At 39.4% G+C, this 14,090-nt stretch overlaps 1 protein-coding gene across 4 annotated transcripts in view; it reads right to left on the reverse strand.

Moving 5' to 3' along the window:
- The window catches only part of Ctr1A (Copper transporter 1A), a 126,391-nt gene that overhangs the window by 21,147 nt on the left and 91,154 nt on the right, over positions 1–14,090 (reverse strand). The window contains exon 1 of one of the 4 annotated variants that reach the window (XM_067779632.1): positions 4,166–4,175. The exons of the other annotated variants lie outside the window; for them this stretch is intronic. The gene's annotated coding sequence lies outside the window, so the exon portion shown is untranslated. Of the gene's footprint in view, positions 1–4,165; positions 4,176–14,090 lie in introns of those variants that run through there. 4 annotated transcript variants of the gene reach the window in all.

The raw sequence follows: 14,090 nt of genomic DNA on the forward strand, positions 1-14,090 counted from the left end.
GAAATTTGGCAGGAACGTTACTCCTATTACTATATGTATGCTTAATAAAAATTAGCAAAATCGGAGAACAACCACGCCCACTTTTAAAAAAAAAATTTTTTTTAGTCAAATTTTAACAAAAAATTTAATATCTTTACAGTATATAAGTAAATAATGTCAACATTCAACTCCAGTGCAAACTCCGGTGCAACAAAATGCAAAAATAAAAGAAAATTTCAAAATGGGCGTCGCTCCGCCCTTTTTCATTTAACTTGTCTAGGATACTTTTAATGCCATAAGTCGAACAAAAATTTACCAATCCTTGTGAAATTTGGTAGGGGCCTAGATTCTGGGACAATAACTGATTTCTGTGAAACAGGGCGAAATCGGTTGAAGCCTCGCCCAGTATTTATACACAGTCAACCGTCTGTCCTTCCGCCCGGCCGTTAACACGATAACTTGAGCAACAATCGATATATCTTTACTAAACTCAGTTCACGTACTTATCAGAACTCACTTTGTATTGGTATTAAAAATGGCCGCAATCCGACTATGACCACGCCCATTTTTTCGATATCGAAAATTACCAAAAACGAATAAAATGCCATAATTCTATACCAAATACGAAAAAAGGGATGAAACATGGTATTTGAATTGGTTTATTGACGCAAAATATAACTTTAGAAAAAAAGTTTGTAAAATGGGTGTGACACCCACCATATTAAGTAGAAGAAAATGAAAAAGTTTTGCAGGGCGAAATCAAAAGCCCTTGAATCTTGGAAGGATAACTGTTCGTGGTATTACATATATAAATAAATTAGCGGTACCCAACAGATGATGTTCTGGGTCACCCTGGTCCACATTTTGGTCGATATCTCGAAAACGCCTTCACATACACAACTACCACCACTCCCTTTTAAAAGCCTCATTAATACCTTTAATTTGATACCCATATCGTACAAACACATTCTAGAGTCACCCTTGGTCCACCATTATGGCGATATATCAAAAAGGCGTCCACCTATAGAACTAGGCCCCACGCTCTTTTAAAATACTCATTAACACCTTTCATTTGATAAGCATATCGTACAAACATATTCTGGAGTCACCCCTGGTCCACCTTTATGGCGATATCTCGAAAAGGCGACCACCTATAGAACTAAGGCCCACTCCCTTTTAAAAATACTCATTAACACCTTTCATTTGATAAGCACATCGTACAAATACATTCTAGAGTCACCCCTGGTCCACCTTTATCGCGATATCCGAAAAGGCGTCCACCTATAGAACTAGGCCCCACGCCCTTTTGAAATACTCATTAACACCTTTCGTTTGATACCCATATTGTACAAACGCATTCTAGAGTCACCCCTGGTCCACCTTTATGGCGATATCTCGAAAAGGCGTCCACCTATAGAACTAAGGCCCACTCCCTTTTAAAATACTCTTTAACCCCTTTCATTTGATACCCATATCGTACAAACAAATTCTAGGGTCACCCCTGGTCCACCGTTATGGCGATATCTCGAAACGGCGTCCACCTATGGAACTAAGGATCACTCCCTTTTAAAATACTCATTAACACCTTTCATTTGATACCCATATCGTAGAAACAAATTCTAGAGTCACCCCTGGTCCACCTCTATGGCGATATCTCGAAAAGGCGTTCACCTATAGAACTAAGCCCCACGCCCTTTTAAAATACTTATTAACACCTTCCGTTTGAGTATTGTAAAAACGCATTCTAGAGTCATCCCTGGTCCACCTTTATGCCGATATCTCGAAAAGGCGACCACCTATACAACTACCACCACTCCCTTTTAAAACCCTCATTAATACCTTCAGTTTGATACCCATATCGTTCAAACACATTCTAGAGTCACCCCTGGTCCACCTTTATGGCGATATCTCGAAACGGCGTCCACTCAATAACACCTTTCATTTGATACCCATATCATACAAACAAATTCTAGAGTCAAGCCTGATCCACCTTTATGGCGATATCCCTAAATGGCGTTCACATATAGAACTATGGCCCACTCCCTCATAAAGTACTCTTTAATACCTTTCATTTCACATGTCATACAAACACATTCCAGGATTACCCTCGATTCATTTTCCTACATGGTTATTTTCCCTTATGTTGTCACCATAGCTCTCAACTGAGTATGTAATGTTCGGTTACACCCGAACTTAACCTTCCTTACTTGTTTTCGTATGTCTTTGACTTTTACATACATATTCATGCATTGACTTTTACATACATATTCAGTCAATTGTATATACATATATTCCAACACGCGTCACGACAGTCTACTGCCTCGAAACTCGAGACGTATTCTGTTACAAGTTAAAGCTGACGATTTGCTCACCACCAGCCTTTGCCTGCACACAATTTATTCCCACGACGCATTCACACTTAACTTACTCTATTCTGTATTTGCTTACTAAGCATTTCCCACAACTAATGTTATTTGCGCTGAGCTTGCGTTTCCCACCGAGCTGCATATATGTATCTATGCAGTTCATATTTTGTACATTTAGTATGTAAGTATGTAATAATGTAAATATGTATGTAGGTAGCTCATAAGAATTAATTAGAATAATTTTGTATAAATATTAAGGTAATTTCGCAATAAATGCAATTATCGTTTGGACATCAAACGAGTAACCAAGATTTACTCTTTTAGTATTACAATACGCCACTGACCAAGGTTTTCTAAAGTACATGATTTTAGGCGCAACCTTTTGCATTGTTGTACGGAGAAAGCGTGCTCCTTTACCGTACTGAAGGTCCCGGGTTCAAGAGCAGGGAAAAGCAACATTAAAATTGTTTAGAAAAAGCTCTGGTTTGGCAAATACTTAGAGTGTTATTCTGCCATTAAAAGCTACTCGGCGAAAATTCATCTACCTTTCAGATGCCGCTTTTTAATTTTTTCTACAAATTGAAAGAGAAACTCGGGCTAAATCTTCTAGGAGGTACTATATTGCGCCACGTATTCATTTATTTTTGTTATTTCATAGGAAAAAAAAAACCTTAAAAGTTTCAATAATAACAACGTACTTGTTGAAGCACATCAGTTCAAACAATTTCCTCATCGTACTTTTCGTTTCATGCCCACTGTATTGGTATACATTACATACCAGCAAAATCATCGTCACCAACTTCACATTCATATGTACATATTTATACATCTTACATACTTTCGTTCTTTTCGTTGTCATAACTACATAGGTAGGAGAGCAAACTGCAGCTGCATCGAAGTCGGTACCGCAACCAACAACAATACACTCTAGCATCACGTCACCTCACTAAGTCACCACCCACCGGTAGTCGCATAAGGTAATTAGAAAAACAATTTACCGCTCTTCGCTTGCACCGCTATACTGGAATATTGAATACGTTTTTAATGCTTGGATATTGCTGTTGGAGTTGAGTGAAGGAGAAGTTTTTGGATCATCGTTGGATACAGTCCGCTTTTATTATTGACCCGCGAATTAATAGCGCATCAAATTAGTTGTATAGTAATTGTTGTAACTTCTTAAATTGAATTAAAATTTAAAGTGCCTACAAAGGTATTAATTTTTCGTTTTATTTGCACGTATAGCAAGTGGAAAAGCCCACTTGCTCGAACAAAGGTCCTTCGAGCCGGATTTCGGCTCCGCGTTCGCGTTATAACCAAAGCCAAATTTTCGATCGCGAAATTGAGTTTTATTCGTCACACGTATCATCGAACAGTATGGAAGGGGAGACTGGAACACCCCCAAATACAGCCGGCAACATTACAACAAAATTGCTTCAACGAGACAAGTTACTTAGCAGAGTAGCAGAGCTCCATCAAGATATCCAGCAGTTCTCTACCATGTCATCGTATCACCTTGAGACCAAACTAGCGCTGATTGAGCACCACTTCGCTGTCTTCGAAAAGGTGCAGTCGGATTTAGAATCCTTAGATGAGTCGCAAATCGACCAAAATCATCGCTCCTTATTTGAGGATACCTACTGCGATATCAGGAGCGCTATTGTTGAGCGCATAGCTGAAATTAACAAGGTAGAGGCATTGAGCAGCACCACGATGCCTGCTATTCAACCATCGTTTTCGCATCGCCATAGTTTACCGAAACTCCAACTGACGAAATTCAGTGGAAACCATACCGAATGGCTAGACTTTCATAACATGTTCACCGCTCTCGTTCATAATAATGTAGGACTGAATGAAATTGAGAAGTTTCAGTACCTACGGTCATGTTTAACCCACGGCGCCTTCAGGCTCATTCAATCTTTAGAGGTCACCACTGACAATTATAATCGTGCCATTGACTTGCTCATGAAAAGATATGACAACAAAAGGTATATTTTTCAGTCACATGTACAGGCAATGTTTGATAGCAAATTCCTTAAGACGTCGAGTGCGTCTTCGCTAAGAGAATTCATCGATTCCATAAATTCCCATCTTCGCGCATTACAATATCTTGCTTCACGCACACAAATCACGGATGGAATTTTGTTGCACTTCATCGTCTCTAAATTAGATCCAGAAATTCAAGTCAAATGGGAAGAGTATGTGACTACTAAGTGGGATAATTCTTCATCATCTTCCCTTCAGTTACCAACATGGGATGATCTAGCTACATTTATCGAGCGCCGCTGCCACACGGTCAATATCATTGAAGTCAACAGAAAATCCACATCTAAGGCTTCGTCAGCTACCAAATCATCGGCGTTGGTGAAGTCAAGTACATCATTGGTGTCGTCAGTAACCAACAAATGTTTATTATGTAACGAGGCTGTTACACATTCGCCATTTAAATGTGAAAAATTCAACGCAATGGACCCAATGCAGCGTTATAGTATTGCAAAGAAAAATCAACTATGCCTAAATTGCCTTGGAACAGGTCATACGTCTAGTAAGTGTCCTTCTGCCAATCGTTGTCAACATTGTAAGGTAAGCCACCACACGCTTCTTCATCGACAACAGCCGCAATGTTCGGAGACAACGCATTCGGCGCCATCAGCTGCATTGAAGGTCAGTACAGGTACGAGTGAGGTAATTCTGGCAACTGCGTTAGTGCAAATTTATACTAACCATGGTACAAGGCTAATAGTAAGAGCGCTGCTTGATTCGGCCTCCCAGTTGAACTTTATGACGGAGCATGCGGCTCAATTGCTTCATCTAAAACGGACCAAAATTGACCTCGAAATAACCGGTATTGGAGCATTAAGAACCAAGTCATACCAAGGCGCTTGTATTAGTATCCAATCGCTTCACAATGTATTTTCCTCGGTAATGGAAACAGTTATACTTCCATCGATTTCGACACATCAACCCCAAAATTGTATTGATGTAACCCATTGGGGAATGCCAAAAAATATCAAATTAGCTGACCGCACCTTCAACTGTCCTGGTCCTATTGACTTACTCATCGGGGCTGGGCTCTTTTTCGACATTCTATCGGTGGGTCAGATAAAATTGGACAAAAATCTGCCAGCACTACATAAGACGCAGCTAGGCTGGATTGTAGCTGGTGCTATAAGGTCACGACCATTAGTTTCATCATCGACCTTGCTTACTTCGTCACCACCCGTCATCCCCTCCAGCACACATACCACAACAGCGCAACCGTCAATAGACACTCTTCTAGAGAAGTTCTGGAAATTAGAAGAGAGCTATCATTCCCGAAAGGCCGAGCGTACGTTGGAAGAGGAGGAGTGTGAGGTATATTTCCAAAAAACAACAACTCGTTGCCCTATAACACACAAATTCATTGTTCGGTTGCCCTTCTCGACAAGTCCAAGCAAGCTTGGCCAGTCATACGAAATCGCTCGTCGTAGATTCTGGTCGGTGGAGAAGAGAATACTTACCGACAGTGCGATTAAAGACGAATATAAAAACTTTATACAGGAATACATCGACTTAAAACATATGGTTTTATTACAACCAAATGAATTGTCATCGAAGGCCAGAACGTACATTCCCCACCACTGTGTGGTCAAATTGGACAGTTCATCGACAAGGCTGCCAGTGGTGTTCGATGCGTCCTGTCGCACATCAAATGGAGTTGCATTAAACGATGTTCTTCGAAGTGGTCCTACGTTGCAAAACGACATATTCACCATTCTTCTCCGCTTTCGCACGTATCGGTTCGTATTAATGGCCGATATAACAAAAATGTATCGGCAAATCATGGTAGATGAGAGAGATGCGAAGTTTCAATGCATTTTATGGAGAAACGCACCAGGTCAAGAACTCTGCACTTATCAGTTGCAGACCGTCACATATGGAACCAGTTGTGCCCCTTTTTTGGCAGTGAGATGTCTTCGGCAGTTAGCTTACGACAATGTTTCGACACACTCGATTGGGGTTGCTGTCACTCTCCGTGATTTTTATGTTGACAACTTAATGACTGGCGCTGCAACTATCGAGGAAGTGGTGGCCATTAAGAATGAAGTAATCGATTTATTAGCTGGAGGAGGATTTCCTCTTCGAAAGTTCGCGTCGAATAACCACAACATTATAGCTGACATACCAGACGCCGATAGGGAAGTAAATGTAAATATTGGCGGCGTTTCATATATCAAGGCGCTAGGTCTGAAGTGGTCACCCCAGGATGACAATTTTCTGTTTTCGTACTCGTCTTTGGACCCACCATCGTCAAAAATCAGCAAACGCACTATTCTGTCGAGAATTGCGAGCATCTTCGATCCGCTTGGGTTGTTAAACCCCATCGTCGTTACCTGCAAACTATTGATGCAGCAGCTCTGGAAGCTCAAATTATCGTGGGACGAAAGCGTGCCAATGCAAATCTACACACAGTGGACGGACATATGCCACCAAATTACATCGATTAGCAATTTAAAAATTCCAAGGTTAGTACATTTTGATTTTGAAGCGCAACTACACGCTTTTTCAGATGCAAGTACAAAGGCATACGGCGCGTGCATTTACGCAGTTTCGCGGTACGAGGGAACAATGTATACACATCTTATATGCGCCAAATCAAGAGTGGCACCAACCAAAGAGATGACTCTTCCTAAATTGGAACTATGCGCGGCTGTTCTCTTAACAGAATTGTTACAATCAGTAGTAACAATATTTAGGACAGAAGCTAGCAACATACATTGTTGGTCAGATTCGACCATTGTATTATCATGGATACAGGGTGAGCCCATGCGATGGACAACATTCGTTGCCAATAGGGTGACAAAGATCCAACAGATAACAGCAAACTACAGTTGGCATCACGTATCTACGAAGGAAAATCCAGCTGATTTTGTTTCACGTGGAGCAAATGTACAGGGCCTCATCGATAATTCCCTATGGTTCCACGGACCATATTTTCTGCAACAAGAACAATCAACCTGGCCCAAAAATCCAGTTAATAACATTGAAACCCTTCCCGAGCAACGTAAACAACATCATGCTCTGCTAGCAGCGGAGTCAGACGACCTAATTGCAAGGCATAAATATGCCAATAACTATACTAAACTACTTCGTATTTTCGTTTATGTTCATCGCTTCATATCACGCTCTCGTCGCTCACCAACTACGTACTCAGGCTCAATCGTCGCAGAAGAATTAGATTCTGCCTTATTTCTCATTTGTGGCTACATACAAAGGCAAGCGTTTGCAGCTGAATACAACAATTACAGGAAGATAAAGTAAGTCGACAGTGCAACTTCAATCAGCTATCGCCATTTATTCATAACTCGTTGATTCGTGTTGGTGGAAGAATAAAGAATTCTTCGCTACCTTTCGATGCTAAGCATCCAATTCTGCTCCCAAGAACACACCCCTTTGTATACACTCTCATCGATTATCTTCATCGTCGTCATATGCACGTTGGTTGTCAAACCCTGCTAAGTATTTTGCGTGATAAATTTTGGGTTATTAACGCTAGATGTACTATAAGACAAGTTGTGCATAATTGTATACTATGCTATCGCAGTAAGCCTCAACTGCATAATCAAATAATGGGGTCACTACCACAAGAACGAATTGAGCCCACATTCCCTTTCGCAACAACTGGGGTCGACTATTGCGGACCCTTTTCAATAACTCCACAGTTAAGGGGTAGGGGCTCTATCAAAGTCTACTTGGCTGTATTTATCTGCTTTACGACTAAGGCAGTGCATTTGGAATTAGTTCCAGATTTAAGTACAATGGCATTTATCTCTGCACTTAAGAGATTTATCGCTCGGCGAGGCAAGTGCAATACATTTTTTCTGACAATGCAACCAATTTTGTTGGTGCCAATCGAGAGCTGAGAGAACTCTTGACCCTCTTCGCCTCGCAGCAACACATTGCTTCGGTACAAACCTTCATGGCTGAAGAAGGCATAAATTGGAAATTCATTCCCCCAAGGTCACCGCATTTCGGTGGAATTTGGGAAAGTGCAGTAAAGCTAGCCAAATATTATTTACGTCGCGCGATTGGATCTCACATGCTGAAATTCGACGAACTAAATACAGTATGCTGCCAAGTAGAAGCCATGATAAACAGTCGCCCGCTTACACCGATATCAAATAATGCTGACGATCTCAGAGCTATCACGCCGGCACATTTTTTGACCGAACGCACTCTGTATACTATTCCAGAGCCATCATTGTCTGACGTGAATATGGGTACTCTAAAAAGATTCCAAATCATTCAAGCCATTCAGCAGCAATTTTGGAAGCGATGGCACTCAGAATATTTAAAGGAGCTTCAACACCGGTATAAATGGCAAACTATTCGAGAAAACCTAAAGGAAAATGACATGGTGCTTGTTAAGGATGAGAATACACCACCTCTCAAATGGCCTCTTGGCAGAATCGTTGAAACCATGGCTGGTTCTGATGGTTTAGTACGTGTTGTCATGATAAAGACTGCTGATGGGATAGTCAAACGAGCAATAACAAAGGTGTGCAAATTACCAATAGAATCTTCGACTTGCGACTAATTAGTTACCAAACACTCATCGCCGAACCATCAACTTTATTAAGTCATCATTATTGTTTGATTGAAAACACAGTTTTCAAGGGGGAGGATGTTGAAGCACATCAGTTCAAACAATTTCCTCATCGTACTTTTCGTTTCATGCCCACTGTATTGGTATACATTACATACCAGCAAAATCATCGTCACCAACTTCACATTCATATGTACATATTTATACATCTTACATACTTTCGTTCTTTTCGTTGTCATAACTACATAGGTAGGAGAGCAAACTGCAGCTGCATCGAAGTCGGTACCGCAACCAACAACAATACACTCTAGCATCACGTCACCTCACTAAGTCACCACCCACCGGTAGTCGCATAAGGTAATTAGAAAAACAATTTACCGCTCTTCGCTTGCACCGCTATACTGGAATATTGAATACGTTTTTAATGCTTGGATATTGCTGTTGGAGTTGAGTGAAGGAGAAGTTTTTGGATCATCGTTGGATACAGTCCGCTTTTATTATTGACCCGCGAATTAATAGCGCATCAAATTAGTTGTATAGTAATTGTTGTAACTTCTTAAATTGAATTAAAATTTAAAGTGCCTACAAAGGTATTAATTTTTCGTTTTATTTTTTGTCAATGATCTTCATAAAATGATTCACTACACGCAACTATCCGCCTCCTGCTTCTCAAAACACGACCTGATATTCCTAAACTACAACTTCCAAACATCATGTAGGCCAAGTTCGTTCGCGTATCGCGATTACAGAAGTATAGATTATTATTCCCTTGCTGAGTCCGTTGAGTCGGTTGAATGGAGCTTGATTCGTACGTTAACATCGGTTGATGACCAGACAAAGTTTCTGCAGGATAATATAAATAAGTTATTCGATGATCACGTTCCACTAAAAATAAAAACACCTAAATACAAGAATAGCCCTTGGTTCAATGCTACATTAAAACACCTTATCCACCTTCGTAACCAAGCCTACTCACGGTGGAAAAGGTACAAAACAGTCGAAGCGCATAGCTGCTTTAAAACAGCTCGGCTTATTGCAAACAAAGCCATAAGGCTGGCCAAGGCAAAATATTTCAAGTATGAGTTTAGTTCTGCTTTGAATACAAAAGAAAAGTGGAACAAAATCAAACAAATAGGAATTGGTAAGCCCAAAAGTGACCTGTTTCATCCCCCTGATGTCGACATCAACGAAATAAATAATACTTTTGTAAGACTACCAAACTCAGCCGACAATGTGTGTATTGATAACTACTCCGTGCGTGTTAATGTTGACACTAGCCCTTTCGAGTTTGTTTGTGTCGATAATTGTGATGTTGTCCAAGCCATACTTTCTGTGAAGTCTAACGCAATGGGGCTTGATGGTATATGTTCAAAGTTTTTAAAAGTCATTCTTCCCAAAATCCTTCCCCACATTACTTACTTGGTCAACTAAATTTTGACGACCGGTGTCTTCCCAATATACTGGAAAGCTGCAAAAGTTATTCCAATCCGTAAACAAAATAATGAGTATCGACCAATAGCCATACTCCCTTTCCTCTCTAAGGTCGTTGAACGTATTCTACATGGGCAAATCGTATCATATGTACATGAATACAAGCTTCTGTCAGATAGTCAGTCCGGTTTCAGGTCAAAGCGGAGCTGTACAACGGCACTATTATCTGTGACAGAAGAAATTCGTGAGCGAGTGGATGAAAGTTACATTGCCTTCTTAACACTTCTTGACCACTCCAAAGCTTTCGATTCTGTAGACCACACTCTGCTCTGTAGGAAGCTGGAAAACCTATTTAACTTCTCTGGTCATGCAGTTGCCCTTATAAGATCATATCTTGGCGATAGGACTCAAGCAGTATGTAGAGATGGTGAAAAGTCTGACTTCCTTCATGTCTTAAGAGGCGTCCCTCAAGGCTCTATCCTGGGTCCTTTGTTATTTGTTCTGTACATCAATGACTTACCCGATGTCCTTAAGTATTTTAATGTTCATATCTACGCTGATGATGTGCAGTTATTTACGTGTTGTCCTCGTGATCAAACTAGCTTGTGCATAAGTAACTTAAACCACGATTTGAATCAAATATTTTCATGGGCTGCTATGAATGGCTTATGTATAAACCCGAATAAGTCAAAATGTATTATTATTCATAGAAGGTCTTTTCCCACTAATGATTTAGAGAATGTAGTGTTCGACAATTCCGTTATAGAATACGTAGATACGGCGAAAAACTTTGGTGTAATTTTTAACAAAACATTGACATGGAAAGACCATATTTTTAGAACGGTTGGGAAAGTGTATGGAATGCTTCGTAAACTATGGTTAACACAGTATTTCACGCCTTTGCACATAAGACTACTTCTGGCTAAAGCGTACTTAATACCTACGCTACTCCATGGTTGTGTGATTTACTCAAACTGTGACTATCTGTGCAAGAACAAACTAAATGTTGTTTACAACAACATTGCTAGATATGTTTATGGGTTGAAAAGATTTGACCACGTATCTCAACATGCTGAAAGGTTGCTAAACATTTCTTTCGAAAATCTTTTAAAAGTCAAAACACTGTCCTTCCTCCATAAATTGATACACACGAAGGAACCTGACTATCTATATCGTAAGCTTATTTTTCTGCAATCATCAAGATCGGTGCTTCTTCTTAAGCACATCAGTTACCGCTCGCTAACCTCTGAGCGCCAATTCTTTGTTACTGTAATACGTCTTTGGAACTCGCTACCTACTAGTCTTCGACTCTTAAGTAATGCTCTGCACTTCAGAAAAGAGCTAACATCATTTTTTAACGACTCTTAAACTGGATCTCAAATTGTTGTTGTTAAAATGTTCATTTCTAAGTCCTTTTCCTTTCTTTGTGTCTTCTTTCTTTATTTGTTAAATACTATTTAATCTATAACCAGCCAAAGGTTATCATCACTACTGTTGTCTTTTAATATTTATTAACTACTTTTCTTTAGTTTTAAGATTTACATTTACATACATAAATATTTCACTATTGTCCGCTATATTTAATTTAATTTGATTAATCTAATTTATTATTATAAATGTTCAATTTTTATAGCTCATGCTATTCATGACTAGCACTGTTAAATAATTTGTCAAAATTGTTGTGCTAGGAACAAATTTTCAAATAAATACATACATACATATAGCAAGTGGAAAAGCCCACTTGCTCGAACAGTACTTTTTTGGTAAATTTTACTTGCATAGCAATTATTTAGGTGGAAATGTTTATTTTTTCTTTCTGAGTAATTCCCGACAGTACGATTTTACGTAGACCACAATTAACGTTTATACGCATGGTTGAATTATGTACAAATATTTGCTTGAAAAAAAAAAAAAACATTTTAAATACCATAACAATTGCGTCAATTAAAGTGGGCTATTGCACGCATGTTTTCTTATGCTACTTTGTAGTCTATTTACCAATTGTATTCGCAGGACTATCTATTTATGCAATTTTAATACAAAACATGCGCGCCCAAAATACTTGTAGTCGTATAGTCCCACAATGAATTGCGTATATGCAGCAGCACATGCCACATTTAGTAGAATGTAAGCACATTAGGGTGGGTCGACGTAGCGTATGAAATTTAGCGATTCCGTTTTTCGAGTTTAAGTTCAACCGGTGGTCAAAGCTGTTAGATTTCCGGTTTCTTGTAGTGCAGTCAAACTCAAATCATTCATATCATGCATGAAATTTATAAACTTTAACTTATAGGTTTAAGCCGAATATAACAGTGCGAAGTACTGTCTACTTCGTAGAGCGCATTTTATAAAATTTGGATTTTTTATCGTCAAATCAATTTTTCATGTGAAATTGATTCAAGCTCAGCGTATAAACTTCCTTCAGAAAAGTGCAAAATTACCTCTGACTAAGCTTAAATTTTTTTCTAATTAAATTTAAACGAAAATTTATCAAAATGATGTTTGTATACAACTTTCAAACACGAAAGCGATGAGTTGGTAAGCAGCATCGACTACAAAATATGGTCCTATGTCTACAGTCTGAAATTTAAGTGCGTTCTGCCTAGTCCCCAAGAAGGACGATTGCTCAAACCCCGCTAATTGCAGCGGAATTAGCCTGAATGAATGGACCTTATTTGTGCGAATTTAAACCTGGAAAGGTACTATTGACCAGATATTCACGATATGCTAAATTTTGGAGAAGGTTCATTATACGAGATTCAGAATGTATAATTGTATAATTTTAAACCAGCATTTGGCAGCGCGAAAATTAGTTCTCTGTATGCTGGTATGTCTGAACTCAAGTTTCTACAAAGCTTATAAGGCTTTGTCAGATGACGTTGAGCAACACCACCAGCTCCAGAATTATTGGAAAACCACACCAGCCGACTCTCTGTCGTGCGATTTCTTTAACTTTATGGTAGGGAAGATAATTCTAGCACCAGATCTAAATCACGGGGTTGTCCCTCGTGATCTATTATAATATTGATAACATTGGCCTTAACCAATTCGCTACAAGTTCTGTGTTATTTGTATTGGATAAAGAGACAAAAAATGTGGTTCTTGTGGTGAACAAAAACAAGACGAAGCACTTGCTGTAATCAGAGAAAGAATCGCCGCATTCAATGTCAGCCTAGATATCAAAGGGAGAATAATTATTGCCTTCAAGTGCTACCTTGAACTGAGTAGGCAGTTGAAAAATAAAATATTCTCTCCACGAAAATAAATTAAGCTTCACGAGGCCTTGAACATACCTGTGTCGAAAGACAGTGGCATGGCCTTGGAGTTTTACGGAAGATTAAAGGTCCTGTCCGCGACGACAGAGGTTTGCAGCGAAAGAGGTGTAATGATGAGCTGCATAAGTTACAGAGAAATGAGCCTTGCAGGCTAGGTCATGCTTTGAGAATACACACAAATTTTGGCTTCAAAACCGCACTTTATGGTGTTGTTCTATATAAAAACAATAGTGTGAATTTTATTCCCATGAAACAAAACTAAAAATTTGAATTTAACTAATAATAAAAAAAAATATTTTGCTTCAGCCGGGACTTGAACCCAGACGTTCGGTGTGAAAGGCGCATCACGCTTCCACTACAGCACGGCGGCTTGCTGTTCACATATGTCATTACTCAATACAACTAACAACAGCGTTAACTACAAAATAGTGTCAAAGCTTTCATTTGGGTGTAAAA

The sequence above is a fragment of the Eurosta solidaginis genome, chromosome 4 (assembly GCF_040869045.1).
Source record: "Eurosta solidaginis isolate ZX-2024a chromosome 4, ASM4086904v1, whole genome shotgun sequence".
Lineage (NCBI taxonomy): Eukaryota > Metazoa > Arthropoda > Insecta > Diptera > Tephritidae > Eurosta > Eurosta solidaginis.